The 16,561-nt window shown below is 48.5% G+C and overlaps 1 protein-coding gene across 1 annotated transcript in view; it reads right to left on the reverse strand.

The window, feature by feature from the left end:
• Window positions 1-1,577: 1,577 nt before the first annotated feature.
• Ino80c (INO80 complex subunit C) overlaps window positions 1,578-16,561 on the reverse strand; it is a 33,305-nt gene continuing 18,321 nt past the window's right edge. Inside the window, exons 7-10 of the mRNA XM_052741667.1 lie at window positions 14,896-14,979; window positions 14,069-14,196; window positions 8,591-10,552; window positions 1,578-8,205 (exon numbers count right to left, since the gene is read on the reverse strand). The gene's annotated coding sequence lies outside the window, so the exon portion shown is untranslated. The remainder of the gene's footprint in view (window positions 8,206-8,590; window positions 10,553-14,068; window positions 14,197-14,895; window positions 14,980-16,561) is intronic.

The raw sequence follows: 16,561 nt of genomic DNA on the forward strand, positions 1-16,561 counted from the left end.
AGACAACCATATCCTCAGCATCCACCAGAGGACCCAGAGCTTGAGTTGATGAGCTAGGAAATACTAAGCCTGCTTCATGGAGCTCCTATATTAGTCTGCTTGGGCTGTCAAAATAGAATACTGTAGAACGAGTTATATGAACAAGGACTTTAGTTTTCATAGTTCTTGAGTCTAAAAAATTAGGATGAAGGTATACGGCCAATTAGATTTCTGTAAGGGCCCTCTTCCTATCTTTGAGACAGACAGACAGACAGACAGACACACACACACACACACACACACACACACACACACACACACACACGAGAGAGAGAGAGAGAGAGAAAGAGAGACAGACAGACAGACAGAGACAGAGAGTGCATTCCTGATGTCTCAGTGTTGGATATGTTTGAAGTGAAACTTTGTCCTGTGCGTCCTGGTGTTGAAGTGGTTAAACTTATAAGGGAGTGGCCTAGTAAGAGGTGGTTAGCTCATTGGGTGTTGCCTGTGGTAGTTTCAATGAGAATGGTCCCTATAGGCTCATATATTCGAAGACTCCATCAGAAGTTGGTGGGACTGTTTGGGAAGGATTAGGAGGTGTGGCATTATTAGAAGAGGTGTGTCTGTGGAGATGGACTTTGAGGTTCCAAAAACCAGAGCCATTCCCAGTGTCTCTCTCTTTCTGCCTTGTGATGGTGGATAAGGTGTAAGCTCTCAGCTACTGCCCCAGTGCCATACCTGTCTGCCTGCTGTCATGCCCCCACCATGACAGTCCTGGACTTAAACCCTCTGGGACTATGAGCCCCCAAATTAAAGACTGTCTTTTATAAGTTGTCTTAGTTGTGGTGTTTTAACACAGCAATTGAAAAGTAACTAAAGCACTGCCCTTAGAAGGTATCGATATAATTCTTCTAGAATCCTATGTAATTTCTGGAAGAATAAATTATACAAGAGAGCAAAGTTGGCCCATCCTCCTGCTCTCTAGCTTCCTGTTTCCCATGTAATCTCTCTCTCTTGCTCGCATACACTTTAACCATGGTGCCATCCACCATGATGTGTCTTAGCCAGGGGCTCCTCATCAGAGGCTGAATAAATGGTTTCCCCCAATCTTGGACTTCCAACCAGCTCTGAGAGGAGCTGGTGCCTGAAGACAGCACACTGATCTGCGTGCGGCCTCCCCTTCCCACACTCCCGCAATGGCGTTAACATGGCCACCACTGTGCACAGGACCCCAAACATTTCCTCTTCCTCTCCATAAGGTGAGCAGTTTGGGCCCAGCATGTGAGTCTTTTGTGGTGTGCTGCCTGCCTCACCCAGGGCCCAAAGCCACAGGGCCGATCTGTCATGGATGGGAACCTCCAAAGCTACCAGCCAAAATAAACCTTTTCTCTCCGTAAATTCATAATCTCAGGTATTTGTTATAGTAACAGAAATCTGACTAACACAAACCCCAATCCAAAACCAGACACCAACATTACAAGAAAAGAAAACCACAGACCAATATTCCTCATGGATACAGACACAAAAATCCTTAACAAAATAATATCAAATTGAACACAGCATTTTTTTTAAGGGACAATACAGCATGACCTAGTGGATCTGTTCCCAGGAATGCAAGACTGTTTTATTATTTCAATATCAATCATTTAGAATATTCATCACACTATCAGAATTAACAAAAAAAAGACATAGAACCATCTTAGTCGATATAAGGACAGCATTTAACAAAATTTAATGTTTCATCATGATACAGAGTCTCAGAATAGTAGAAGGAGGGAGTGTCTTCAGGCTGACACAGGGAGTTAAAAAAAAGAAACTTCAAGTTAACACCCTGAAATACAGAAGGTTTCTTCTGAAAATGGACAACGTAGCAAGAATGTCCACTCTGACTGCTACAGCCCACATTTACTGGAAACCACTGTTCCCTGGAACAACAGAGCAAAGAAGCTGAACTAGAGGCTGAGAGAGACTGGAAAGAGCTAAGATGAACCTTGGAGGGGGCTTCTAGCATCTCTGGATACAAGAGCATTTTAACAAATAATCAAAATAAATAAAATTATCAAAAATTCCACTTGACTACAAAGATTGAGGGACTACTCAACAGTTATTAATATTCACAACACCCTACACATGTACACAATCTCTCTCTCTCTCTCTCTCTCTCTCTCTCTCTCTCTCTCTCTCTCTCTCTCTTTCACACACACACACACACACACACACACACACACACACACACACACACACACTTTAAAATCCTATGTATCAAATCACATGACCACAAGAGGCAAAAGGCTATCTTACAGAACAGAACCAAACATTTTCAGAGTTATATATATCTGATAAGAGTCTAGGATCCAGAATACTGAAAGATCTTCCTAACTCCACAGCAAGAAAGACACTGACCTAACAGCAAAACAGCCACAAGATGCTCACACACACTTTTCCCACAGCCATAAAGGGGCACTAGGCACCTGGAAAGAGGTTCCCACATCATTAGAGCGACACCAACAGCAATGACGTAACATTTCATACCAACTAGGGTGACCATAAAGAAAATGGAAACATGAACAAGTGCTGGTGAGTCCATGGAGAAACGGAAGCCTTTGCACACTGCTGGGGGGGTGGGGGGGGGTGAGCGGTGCCGCCACTTTGGAAAACAGCTCAGTAGTTCCTGGCAAAGCTAAACACAGAGGTATTTTATGAGTCGGGAATTCTATTCCTAGATGCACACTCAAAAAAATCGAAAACAATTATTGAAACAAAAACACATGCATAAATGTCCATGGGCACAGTATTCATGAGACACTCAGGTGCTCATGGGCACAGCATTCACAGGACACATGCACTGGAGTCTATGGGTAGGGTGTTCACAAGACACGTGCCCAGGTGTTCCCAGGTACTGCACTCACAAGCCACAGTATCTTAGGGTTTCTGTCACTGTGTGAAATACCGTGATCAAAGGCATGAGGAGGAAAGGGTTTATTTCCCTCACACTTCCCTATCACAGTTCATCATCAAAGGCAGTCATGGCAGGAACTCAAATAGGTCAGGAACCTGGAGGCGGAAGCTGATGCAGAGGCCACGGAGGGGTGTTGCTTACTCTTGTGCTCCTTATGGCTACCTCAGCCTGCTTTCTCATAGAACCTAGACAGCTGGTTCCACCCACAATGGGCTGGGCCCTCCCAAATTGATCACTAATTAAGAAAATGCCTTACAGGCTTGCCTAAAGCCTAATCTTATGGAGGCATTCTCTCTACTGAAGTTTCCTCTTCTCAGAAAACTAGCTTGTATGCAGTTGATGTAAAAACTAGCCAGCACACATGTACATAGGTGCTCACGGGCACAGGGCTCACCAGACACATGCTCCACTTCTACAGAACACTCAGATGAGTTTATACAGACAGGAAGTAGATTAGTGATGGCAAGGGGAAGGTTAGCAAGTGTGATTACTAATCAATGTAGAGTTTCTGGGGCGGGGGCGGGGGCTGGAGGACACAGGGGTAATGGTTGCACAGCCTTGTGAGTGTACTAAAATTATTCATTTGTCTATTTTTAAAATATTTATTATTTATTTTATGTGCATGAGTGTTTTGGCTTCATGTTTGTATGTGTGTTACATGTGTCCCTGGTGCCCACAGAGAGAGATCAGAAGAGGGCATCGGATCTTCTGGAACTGGAGTTGCGGATGGTTGTGAGCTGCCATTTGAGTTCTGGAAAGCAAACCCAGGTCCTCTGCAAGAGCAGCCAGTGCTCTTAACTGCTGAGCCAGCTCTCCAGCCCCTAAGATTCTTTTTACTGCATGTAAATTATCTTTCAATTTTTTTCCAAAGCAAGATTCTAGAAACATAAAAATACTTAAAACGTGGGGGCCGAGAGATGGCTCGGTAGCTAAGAGCACTGGCTGCTTTTCCAGAGGACCTGAGTTTGATTCCCAGCACCCACACAGTAGCTCATACCCATCTGTAACTCCAGTGCCAGGGGATCCAACACCCTTTTTCCCCCTGTACAGGCATCCGGCACCTATGTGGTGCTCAGATGTACATGCACACAAAACAGCAATACATATAAAAAAAAATTTAAAAAGAAAATATAAAATGTACATACTCCTGTGTAAATAGTTAAATATCACTTATAGTAACAACTGAAATCCATAACTATTAGGAATAAATTTAATGAAATATATGAAGAAGTCTGTGCACTAAGAGCTATGAGAAACCACTAAGAGCACTTAAAAAGGACTTACATTACCTGACAGACAGGTTGTGTTTATGTTTAGAATACTCAATACTGTTAAGATGCTCAGTCTTCTCAAACTGATCTGTGGACTCAAATCAAAATCCTAGCAGGCTGTTTTTAAAGAAACCAATAGTCTGGTGGTGGTGCACACCTTTAATCCCAGCACTTGGGAGGCAGAGGCAGGCAGATCTCAGAGTTCAAGGCCAGCCTGGTCTAGAGTGAGTTCCAGGACAGCCACGGCTGCACAAAGAAACCCTGTCTCAGGGGAAGAAAGAAAAAAAAAAGCCAAGAAGGAAGCAACAGTCTGACCTACCTATTTACCTGTTATGTGGGGAACAACACTTGGACTTGGAGAGGACAATCTCAAAAAAGACAGAGCTGAAGCTTCTTGGGACCTGGTCTCAAGACTTCAGTGCATCTGTGGTGTGGCTGGCAAGGTGGCTCAGTGGGTAAGAACACAGACTGTTCTTGCAGAGGACTAGAGTTCGGTTCCAAGCTCTATGTGAAGCAGCTGGCAACGGCCTGTAAGGAGCTCTGGGGATCCAACAGGCACCTTACACTTACACGAACAAACCTCCATAGGCACCTTATAGTCATATGCACACACACACACACACACACACACACACACACACACACGAAATAAATCTATAGTAATTATGATGACTTGCTTTTGTGTAGAGAGGTCAATGGGCTAGGACAAAAAAGACAAGGAATGGGCCCGACAGATGCCCAACTGGTTATCAAGACAGGAAACTACTGTCTTCCACAGGGGAAGGAAAATCTCCTGAGCAGGCAGTACTTGAACAACAGAATGCTGATACGAGCAAATAAAAATAAGCATTGCTCCCCACCCCACATCACACACAAAATAACTTGAATTAGGTCACAGCCTTTCAGAAAGGTAAAACTGTAATGGGTCCTGAGACAAGCAGGGGAGAATATCTTCATGACTTTAGGAGGGGGTGGGTGGATAGAGGCAAAGCTTTCTTAGGACACACACACAAAGAAGGGAAAAGAAAACAGAAAAACAGGGGACATACAAGAAAAAGATTCAAAAAAGACATCCCAGTAAAAATTCAACTCATCAGAATGAAAAGAATGAACACCATGGAGCCTCACGGAGCCCCAGCACCTTAGCCGGCCTCCACCTCTCAGCTCCAGAAGTTTGGATCACGGAAAAGCCCGGGCCAGCTCCCACCCACCTCTGTCGCATAGACTGACTGACAGGGTCGACAGGTTGCGAGAAAGGAGTGCAGCTCTACCCAGTCAAGAGCTTTCCCGTCTAACAACAGTGACCACACTTGTGATGCCACTTTTGCAGATACTCCCGGGCTATGGTTTCTCCTCATTCCCTTAGCTCGGAATTGGTAGCCAGTTTCCAGGCACTTAAGGCATTAAAAATAACATTTTGAACATCATGGTAAAACTGACAGTTCTGACACACCCATACAATACCCAAGCTTGAGAAGGGGCTTATACTGAAGACACTGAAGCATGTGTGTGTGTGTGTGTGTGTGTGTGTGTGTGTGTGTGTGTGTGTGCGCACATGTGAATGTGCATGCACATATGTGTTTAGTCCGGAACTCTAACTATGTAGACCGAGCCGGCCTCATGGCAATCCCCCTGCCTCAGCCATGAGCACTAGGATCAGAGGCATGAACAACCACCAGCAGCAGTACTTCACAGCAGTAGCACACTGCAAAGCACTTCTGTGTAAAGCTGCAGAAGAACTGTGAAGTGCGGGACTGTGCCCTCTGATGATGAGTGCATTGGGGCCTCTGCCATTCTTGAACTGACCCTTGTGCAATGACGTCAGACCTAGAACCCGGGACTTCTACCCCAGTCTCAAGCCAAGACCTAAGAGAACAGGGCTCAGCCACTGTTGCTGCATTAGCACGAGGGGGAGGTAAATCTGCATGGAAATAACCTTTACTGAGTTTACAGAATGGTGAGGGAGCCAGCCAGGCGTTTTTGTCCATGTCTGCATACTGCTCTACTTAGTGAAAGGCTGTCCTGCTGCTCCAGAAGACCCTGCGAGCTCCAGCTTGCGCTGTGATATTAAGCACCTCAGAAAACCCAGAGCGAGAAGGTCAGTTGGATTCTGCTTAACTTTGCTTCGTTAGGAAGCATTAAAACTCTTAATAGCTGGGCGATGGTGGCACATGCCTTTAATCCCAGCACTCGGGAGGCAGAGCCAGACGGATCTCTGTGAGTTCGAGGCCAGCCTTGGGCTACAGAGTGAGTTCTAGGAAAGGCGCCAAAGCTACGCAGAGAAACCCTGTCTCGAAAAACCAAAACAACAACAACAACAACAAAAACCTCTTACTAACTAAATAACAAAAACTATGATGTGCATTTGACAAGGGACTGAGCCTGCAGGGGGCTCAATCTAAGTCTGACTAACAGCCATTTAGGGTCTGGTTTTCTGTGCTGGCTCATACGTACGTGTGGGTCACATGCTAGATAGCAAAGCACATGGAGGCAGGAAGAGGCCAGCAAAGGGCAGAGAACAGGAGGCTGAGACACTGCGGAGCTAAGGAGACAAGAAAGCTGCAGAGATGCAAGACGAAACAACACTGGACGGTGCAGTGTCAGGCTTTGGGAGCTGAGCCAAGCATGCTGGGCTTCAGGGGGTGTGGTGTATTGCAGGCTTTCAATGGTGTGTTTGCCGGCTTCCTTCTTTCTGTGACTTTGTGACTTTAATTATCTTGGGTGTGGTGTGTCACAAACAGGCAAATCAAGACTGTAGTTGCTGAACATGGTGTGCACACCTGTAATGTGAGACAGGGATTGGGGGGTAGGGATCAGGAGTTCAAAGTCATGCTCAGCTCCGCAGCAAGTTCATGGCCAGCCTAGGCTATATAAGTTTGTCCTAAAACAAAGATCTCAGGGCTGGAGAGATGGCTCAGTGGCTAAGAGCACTGGCTGCTCTTCCAGAGGACCTGGGTTCAATTCCTAGCTCACAGCAGTTTGTAAGTCCAGTTCCCAGGGATCATGCCTATGCACTCTTCTGGCCTCTGTGGACACAAAGCATGTAAAACAATGATAACAACAAAAGGCTAAAGTGTAGTCTGTTGTAGACTACACGCTTAGCAGGGGGAAATTCAAGGTTCCATCCCCAGACCAGCATTTATTCCATAAACTGTGTACAGTGGTGCACGCCTGTAATTCCAGCACACAGGAGATGAAAGCAGGAAGACTGGAAGTTCAAGGTCACCCTCTGCCACAGAGCACATTCATGGCCAGCTGGGCATACATGAGACCTTGTCTCAAAAAATAAATAATGAAAATTACACCAACATCTTAAAAGACTCTAACGTTATATTTAAGGCATTTCTCCTGGAGACAAGGACAACTTTTCTTCAACTTTGCGCCTTGGCTAACCTCTCTCTCCTGGGGAAGCAACTGCAGCCTGAGAGACTCACACTGAGTGAAAACCGGAGTGCTGTGGATTTGTAAACTCACAAATCACTGGAAACAACTGCCTCCTCTCAGTCTCTACTGGGTAGGACTTAGTGCAGTAGGTAGGCATGCAGAGTCATTTCCAAAACATCTCTTAAGGCAAGCTCCGCAACACACCATTTCTTAAGGCGGACATCACGTTGACAATAATTTCCTGTTTTTTCGAGTTCTATTCAACACATTCAACAAGTAACGAGTTGCCTTTTGAATCAGAAATAAGTTAATCCAGGATTTTAAAGTACATATTAATAGCTCCTGTGGGTTGTACAATCGATATCAGAGCAATTGATAAAGGACCAAGAGCGGATGAGTGCTTGCTCAGTGGCCATGCTCCTTAACACTCCTGTGGCCTGGAAGGCCGTGTTAGGATCTGCGAGCGTGATGGCTAAACTTGATAGCTTTAGGATCTCCTAGGAGACACACTTCTGCTCGTGTCTTTGAGGGCACTTCTAAAAAGGTTTAACTGAGGCGGGAACAATCGTCCTCAATGCGGGCAACACATTCTGATGAATTGGGGGTCCCAGACTGAATAAAAAGGAAAAAGTGAGGTGAGCACTTGCATTCTTCTCTCTGTGCTTCCTGATTCCTGACGCAATGTGGCCAGCTGTCACATGCTCCCGGCACCATGCGTGCCACCAACCTGAATGCCCCATGCTCCCGGCACCATGCATGCCGCCAACCTGAATGCCCCATGCTCCCAGCACCATGTGTGCCGCCAACCTGAATGCCGCCAATCTGCATGCCCCATGCTCCCGGCACATTGCATGCTGCCAACCTGATTGCCCCATGCTCCCAGCACCATGCATGCCGCCAACCTGAATGCCGCCAACCTGCATGCCCCATGCTCCCAGCACACTGCATGCTGCCAACCTGATTGCCCCATGCTCCCGGCACCAAGCATGCTGCCAACCTGTCCTGCTATGGTGAACTGTACTCTCAAACTGTGAACCAAAATAAGTCCTTCTTCCCTTAAATGGCTTCTGTGGGGTTATCTTGTCATTGCAAGGAGAAAAGCAAACGATACAATGCGTGAGATTTCCCTTCATGACGTCTGACAAAGACGTGGCTGCTCCACAGCGGGGAGGGCTGAAGATGGCTTTCAGGCCTTCATTACTCTTTATCTACTTTTTAAAATAGTTCACATTTTCAGGACAGGTGCAAAGGCCCTACACACACTTCCCATAACCCCAACACCTAGGTTCCCCATTGCTATGTGTATTTGTATGGTGTATTTGTTACCCTTTGTATGATGTATTGGTTAGAATTAACAAACCCATGTTGATACATTATTAACTAAGGTGCATAGCTGATTTGGATTTCCTTGGCTTACCCCCAGTGCTCTTTCCCACCTCGTGGTCCCATTCAGATCTCATACTACATTGAGTTGCCCGTCTCCTGGGGCTCCTCTTGACCAGCACACTTTCCAGACATTCCTATTTTTGACAGCCTTGCCAGTCTCAAAGAGTACTCACGAGGAATTTTGTAGAAGGTCCTTCCAGAAGGACTTGCTGATGTTCTCATGACTACTCGGGGTTACTGGGCTAGGGCGGAAGTCCATCAGAGGGGAAGTGCATCCTCATTGTGTTTATCAGGGGCACATGCTATCAAAGTGACTTTGTACTGTGGGAGGAAGTAGGTTGCTGTCCGGATTCAGCAATGGAGAAAGGGGGAGGAGACTGACCAAACAGGATCCCTCTGCCTCACCTGCCTCCCAGGAAGCTCCAGTGACACACACCCCACTAAGTGAAAGTGACCACTTCAAAGAAGGGAGGAGTTACCCTGCCTTCTGGACTCACTGGGTGTCTAGTGAGTAGATGCCTATTAGACAGTGACTGGGTCACAAGGAAGCAAGCCCAGGACTCCTGGGGGTGATGGGAGTAGCAGCATTCGGGTGGGTCATTTGCTTAGGATGCACATGCTCAGAATAAGGCCTGTTTAAAAGAGCATCCTACTTCTTCAGTTTGTTGCTGTTGTGTCTAGCACTGAGGGTTGAACTCAAGCCCCTGAACATTCTAGGCAAATGCTCTACCATCGGGTCATCCCAGCTCGGAGTGTCCCAAGTACATTAAGACACAAGCGCGGTGCGTATACGACACAAACCGGAGCATTAGCAGAAACATCCTGCAGTTTGAAACATGGGTTCAGAGCCACAGGGCCTGGGAGCACCCCAGAGTAGCCTTGGAAAGTACTAAACACAGTGCATGGGTGGGTGTCTGCAAGATCTGTAACAGAGCCATTCACGGGGCCTGCTGGACTGCAGCAGCAGCATGCTGCAGTGGTGGAGAGCGCACTTTCCCAGCTTCTTCTGGCTTATCCTCGAGCACTCTGCCTGGCATGCAGGCCAGGGTTCTCGGGGGCTGTGGGTTGCTCCCACATGGAAAGTCCCAAAGCCGCTGCAGGATGTCCTCCTCAGTGCCCCATCCTGTTCCTATCACAGCTGCAGCAGCCTGGGCCACATTCCTCCCTCCTGAGTCACTGTGGCAGGCCTGGGCTCCTTGCTCTGGAAGCCAGGTCACCACCTGCTCCATCTTTGGCTTGTCCTTTTCTTCTCCACGCATGTTACGAACGTTTTAATTGCTGTAGGAAATGACTATCATCCGAGGAAAGTTTTCTGTTCTTAACTTACCCTCTTGCCTTTTCTGTGTCCTCAAAAATCTAGCCTGTTCCCTCCCTGCCTCCGATTATAACAATACACTTCTTTTTACTTACATTCTCCCGAACATTCCAACACCATTTTTGGTGGAGAGAGCCTACCCTGGTCAGTTCAGTCCAGTTCCCGTCATCTTTGTGGTGTGTTTCTGACCTTCATGCTTATCAGTGTCTCTTCCTGGCCATCCTTCTCCTGTGTTCTACCACTGTGACATCTTCACCCCTTTGGAGATAAGGTTGAGACTCGCTGTATGACTCGGGCTGGCTTGAGTCTGCTGTATTGCTCAGGTTAGCCTCAAACTCACAGTCCTCCTGCCTCAGCCTCCCAAGTGCTAGGATTACAGGTATGAGTCACCATGCCCAGCTACATCGATCATCATTTAAACTCTCATATGGCAGGATGGGTCTTGCCATTCCCAGGTGGATGGATAAGAAATGAAATGGGCTGGGTAGATGGCTCGGCAGGTACGGGCCCTTGATGCATAAGCATGAAGAACAGACAGTGCAAATATCCAGCGGCCTTGTAAAAGGCCAGGGGTGGCTATGCGCACCTGTAATGCCAGCACAGTGGGGACAGAGACAGGAAGGTCACTGGGGTTTGCTAGCCACCAGCCCAGCTCCAGGTTCAGTAAGAGATCTGCCTCCAGGTCTTTTAAGATGAAAAATGACACAGCAGGATCACTTGATGTCCTTCTCTGGCCTATGTGTGCCCCATGTGCACATATAACACACACGCACATGCACATGCACACATGCACACGCACGCACATACGAAAGGAAGGAAGGGGGAGGGGGGGAGAGAGAGAGAGAGAGAGAGAGAGAGAGAGAGAGAGAGAGAGAGAGAGAAGAGCAAGCTGCCAAACATCTAAACCAAATGATTTTGAACTTGTATCAACCAGTAACTTTGAGATCAGGTAGACTTTAGTCTCTTAAAACTACAGTCATATCAGGTGAAATTTCAAGTTCAATGTAAGTATAACATATATTTGGGGGATAAATTCTGTTTTAATTACAGGATTCTAGAGAAGCCACAGAGTGGCAGTGGGTTTAGCAAATGTATGGGAAGAAGACAGGATTGCAAGCATTCTCTTCATGGCCATTGGCAGTTTCACCCAAAAGAGTGGTGCTATCCATGTCCCCTTGGGTTAGAGTATTGTCCTCACAATACTCCCACTTTCAGTTACATTTATTCATTGTGTGTGCGCATGTGTGTGCATGCATATGTGTATGCACACATGTACGTGTGTGTGTGTGTGTGTGTGTGTGTGTGTGTGTGTATGTGTGTGTGTATGTGTGTGTGTATGTGTGCAGCTTGCAGGAGTCAGTCCTCTCTCTTCATCACACAGATTCAGGCACAGATCCTAAGACCTGGTTACCCCCTGAACCATCTCACCTGCCCTACCCCCACCACTTTGAAGAACTGCTCGTTATTCCGTGAATTCCACATGATGCTAAGTGCCAAGTAGTTTCTAGTTACTTTTCCTCCATTGAAAACCTCCCTCTCATACTTAGTAGTTACTCTATACACTCCAGACCGGCCTGGAACTCACTATGTACCCAAGGCTGACCTTGAACTTCTGATCCCCCTCCCTCCACCTCCCAAATGCACCATCAGGCTTGATTCTATGTGGTTCTGTGGATTGAAGCTGGGGTTTTGTGTATGCTAAGCAAGCGCTCTATCAGCTCAGCTACAGCGCCAGCCCCTCTGTGGGTTTTCCTTTGTCTGTTTCTTTTGTTTTTTGGGGACGATGTCTCATGGAATCCAGACTGGTCTCAAACCAGAATATAGTTGAGGATAAACTTGAACTCCTGATCCTCCTGCCTCTATGTTCCAAGTACTGGGAAGACAGGTATTCACCACCACAACTGGGAGATGTTTCTAGAGGTCTACCGCGTTCAGAGTCTACAGAGCGTCCGTCTCCCAGACCACAGGGTCTCAGCCTAGTGAACAAGGCAACTACAAAGTGGAGGACGGCAGGGCCAGGGAGGGGACATGGGAGCTTTCCAGAAGAGGCAATTGCTGAGCTGAGTGCTGACAGATAGTTGGCTGCTCTAGGTGACAGGGACAGAGAATGAGCTTGCCATGACGTGGGAAAAGAAATATGACACTGGATATGACTTATTTCAGGAGATACTAGGCCAGAATTGTCAGTGGGACTTAACACTCTTGCATGCCCAGAGTGCGGTTCTGAGACTCGTGAAGCAAGGATGCAAAGCCGCAAGTCTTCATCAGGATCTGCTCTTCAGAAGTGGTGAGAGCGGCAGGGTGGAGAGCCAGGGGAGCCAGCACCCTCCTCCCTGACGGCTCTCCTTCCCAGAGGCCTCAGCACAGGCTTGGGCCTTGACTCTCATGCAGCGTGGGTGAATGGACCATTGTCTCCAAGACTGTTACTTTCAGGTTAATAATGAAGCAACGACGTTCTGTGAGTACTGATGAGACAGCATGTGACCTGCTTATTACAAAAGCAACCAACGGAACCTGGTTGTCACCAAGTACAGACGGGGGCTGGGCTCTTCCTTAAGAACTGCATACCAAGAGACACAGCATACTTATAACAGTACTGTGTGCCTTACAGCTCATCTTCTGGCCCTTACAGACCCGGTTTACTCTGATCATGTGTGCACGTGTGTGTGCATGCATGTGCATGTGTGTGTGTGTGCGTGCGTGCGTGCGTGCGTGTGTGTGTGTGTGTGTACATGTGCACAGGTGTTTGGATGTGTGGATGGGCAAATGTGCAAATGATGGTATGTGCATGTCTGTGGAGGCCAGAGTTTGCTCAGGTGTCTTTATCACTCTGCATCTTATTTTTGAGACACAATCTCTCACTGAGCCTGGAACTCCCCAATTCTGCTAGACTGGCTGGCTTGAAAGCCCTAGGGATTCTCCTGCCTCCACCTCCCTGGCAGTAGGGTTACAAGTGTGCCCAGTCACTCTTCAGCTGGGCGCTAGAGCTCCAATTCAGGTCCTCGTGCTTGTGTGGTAAGCACTTTACCAACTGAGCCATCTCCCCAGCCTCCACCTCCCCAGCCTCCCATCTCCCCAGCCTCCCACCTCCTCAGCCTCCATCTCCCCAGCCTCCACCTCCCCAGCCTCCCACCTCCTCAGCCTCCCACCTCCTCAGCCTCCCACCTCCCCAGCCTCCCACCTCTTCAGCCTCCCACCTCCCCAGCCTCTCATCTCCCCAGCCTCCCACCTCCCCAGCCTCCCACCTCCCCAGCCTCCCATCTCCCCAGCCTCCCACCTCCCCAGCCTCTCATCTCCCCAGCCTCCACCTCCCCAGCCTCCCACCTCCCCAGCCTCCCACCTCCCCAGCCTCTCATCTCCCCAGCCTCCACCTCCCCAGCCTCCCACCTCCCCAGCCTCCCACCTCCCCAGCCTCCATCTCCCCAGCCTCCACCTCCCCAGCCTCCCACCTCCCCAGCCTCCCACCTCCCCAGCCTCCATCTCCCCAGCCTCCATCTCCCCAGCCTCCCACCTCCCCAGCCTCCATCTCCCCAGCCTCCCACCTCCCCAGCCTCTCATCTCCCCAGCCTCCTGAGATCTCCCCAGCCTCCCACCTCCCCAGCCTCTACCTCCCCAGCCTCCCACCTCCTCAGCCTCCCACCTCCCCAGCCTCCCACCTCCCCAGCCTCCACCTCCCCAGCCTCCACCTCCCCAGCCTCTGGAGATCTCCCCAGCCTCCCGAGATCTCCCCAGCCTCCCATCTCCCCGTACTTTGATTAAAAAGGCAAACAAAACCTGGTGTTTCTGTAATGACAATGGGTCAGAAAATCTTCAGAAAGGAAAAGAACCTCGCTGCCTATTGCTCCCAGCTCTGGCCCACCAGGTTCATCAACATGAATTTAGTTCCATTAGATCAACGGCCCCTAAAGGAACAGAGCAACCATTTAAAGAGACATCACAGCTGACAAAGACATCGAACATCTTCGCTCATGTAATTGTTTTTTTTACTCAGAAATTTACAAAGCACATATGATGTGTGAGACTCACTGCTAGGCCTGGTAATGCCAGTGAAAAGTGGGTTTAATTAAATGTATCTACCCAATCTTCCCTGCCAAGAAAGTGTATTGGTCAGGGTTCCTTGGGGAAACAGGACAGGAATGGCATACATTACTTAAGGTACTGGGGACCTCATTCTTTTTCTTCTCGTGGGCCTTCAGTAGATTTGAGACCCATTTGTACGTTGGTGGGCAACACACTTAATTCAAGTCCCCCTGAATCATTAATTTCATCTCAAAAGATCAATTTCACCCCTTTCAGTAACATCTAGACCAGTGTTTCCCAACCTATGGGTCGTGACCCCTGTGGGTTGTCATGCTTGAATATCAGATATCCTGCATGTCAGATATTTACATGACAACTCATAACACTAGCAAAATTAGAGTTATGAAGTAGCAGCAAAAGTAATTTTACAGTTGGGGGTCACCACAACATGAGGAACTGTATTGAAGGGTTGCAATATTATAAAGGTCAAGAACCACCGATCTAGACACATTTGACTGGATTCCTGGGTGTCATCACTGCAGTGTGGGATCACGCACGGAGGATAATTGGGGTGTGCTCACCCAGGCAGAGTCCCTGTCTCCTCCTCACCCTCTTCAGGCAGCTCCAGACCAATCTTCTCCAGGGGAAGCAGAAGCTGTGGTGTCCTGCGGGCAGACAGAGAGGCCTGGCTCATGACCCTCCCTGCTCCCTAGGAGCTGTACTGTTTCATAACCCTTGAACTTCAGGTTTCCTGGGTGTGAGGCGAGCACTCTGGACTGTTGTGAGCATGAGACACACATGAGAACCGATGCTTTGTGCTCTCTTAGGAGTGGCCATGGCTGCCAGGAAAGGCTGAAGCTCTCTGACTCAGGGACGGAGGGTACCCCATGTCCTGACGGAGAAGGTGGGCTTATGGAGTAAAGCAGTGGGGGGGGGGGGTCCACACCAAGTATGTGAGCCCGAGTTCCAGGGAAAAATACCAGCAATATTTAAACTTGAGCTAAGCCAAATTTCTCTCTCTCTTTCCAAACATTTAAGATCACCTTCTTGGCCACCCCCACCCCAAACAATCCCTTCCCTCCCTAGAATTCACCTATGACCTCCTTGACATGAACCATTTCATATTTTCTTACTCTTTTTTAAACTATGAAATGGCATTCGTGATGATCTGCCTTCTGTTGCTATATCAGAACACCACATACTGAGTGAATTATAAACAACAGAAGTCCATCGTACTCCTGGTTCTGGAGGCTGGAAGTGGAAGAGCGTGGTGTCAGCCCCTGAAGGGGGGTTTGGTGCCGCACTGCACCATGGTGGAAGGGAAGTGGTCGGGATCGGTGGTGGAACCCTGTGGAGTCAGCACAGGCCCTCCCTACCTCTCCTCCTTCCTAGAGGACCAGGCAGGCTCAGACCGTGCTTCCTGTGTGGATGACCCAATGTCCCTGCCACTGCTTCCGTCCGTCACAGAAAGGTGAATGAGTACTCAGCGCACACATCCTCGGGGTACAGTTTCTCTACCAAACCTACCACACAGTCAAGCAAGAAGTGTGGGCAACTGTGCAGATGAGCTCTTCCGAGGCACCGTTGTCAGGGGCTGGTGTTGTCCTTGGATGGACTCTTTCTTTGGAAAGACCAGACGCTCTTGTCTTTATCTCTAGCCAGCAGTTTCCTCCCCGGTTGCTAGTAGGGGAGATATCACTCGCCGCCGCCAAGGTCTTGACTGGATCGCTGCAAAAGCCCTTCAGTATTCCACACCACACCACGCTAGGCCATGCCATCCCACGTGCATGATGGAGAGAGCCAAGCCTCTCAGTCATCAGGCCGGTGGATGTGACTCATCCTCTGACCCCAGTGAGGAGAGAGCTCTGTTTGGTGCACCTGTCAGCAGCTAGCATCCTGGAGGCCAGGAAAACATCGACTCTTCCAGGAAGGGCTTTGTCTGCACTTGGAACAGAGGCCACTGAGTCATGGAAGAAACCCAGGTGGATCCAGGAGTCCTGTGTTTACAGTAGGAAGGTTCCCTGTCCCCACCCTGCCCCGTCACCAACACAAGCAGACAACTAGCCCTCACTTTTGTTTGCTTTTAAGTGTTTATGGCCTGTTATCCATGGGTAGCCAATGGTAGGATCACAAGGAACAGCAAAGGAGATATAAAGAACGAAGCCAGCAAGCACTTCTGCAGGAGCTTGTCCATCAGGGTCTCTGCTCTCCACCCACCATGCCTCACTCCCTCCTGGTCTCAGTTAC

This window comes from Peromyscus californicus, unplaced genomic scaffold (genome assembly GCF_007827085.1).
Source record: "Peromyscus californicus insignis strain IS unplaced genomic scaffold, ASM782708v3 Scaffold_17__1_contigs__length_78620276, whole genome shotgun sequence".
Lineage (NCBI taxonomy): Eukaryota > Metazoa > Chordata > Mammalia > Rodentia > Cricetidae > Peromyscus > Peromyscus californicus.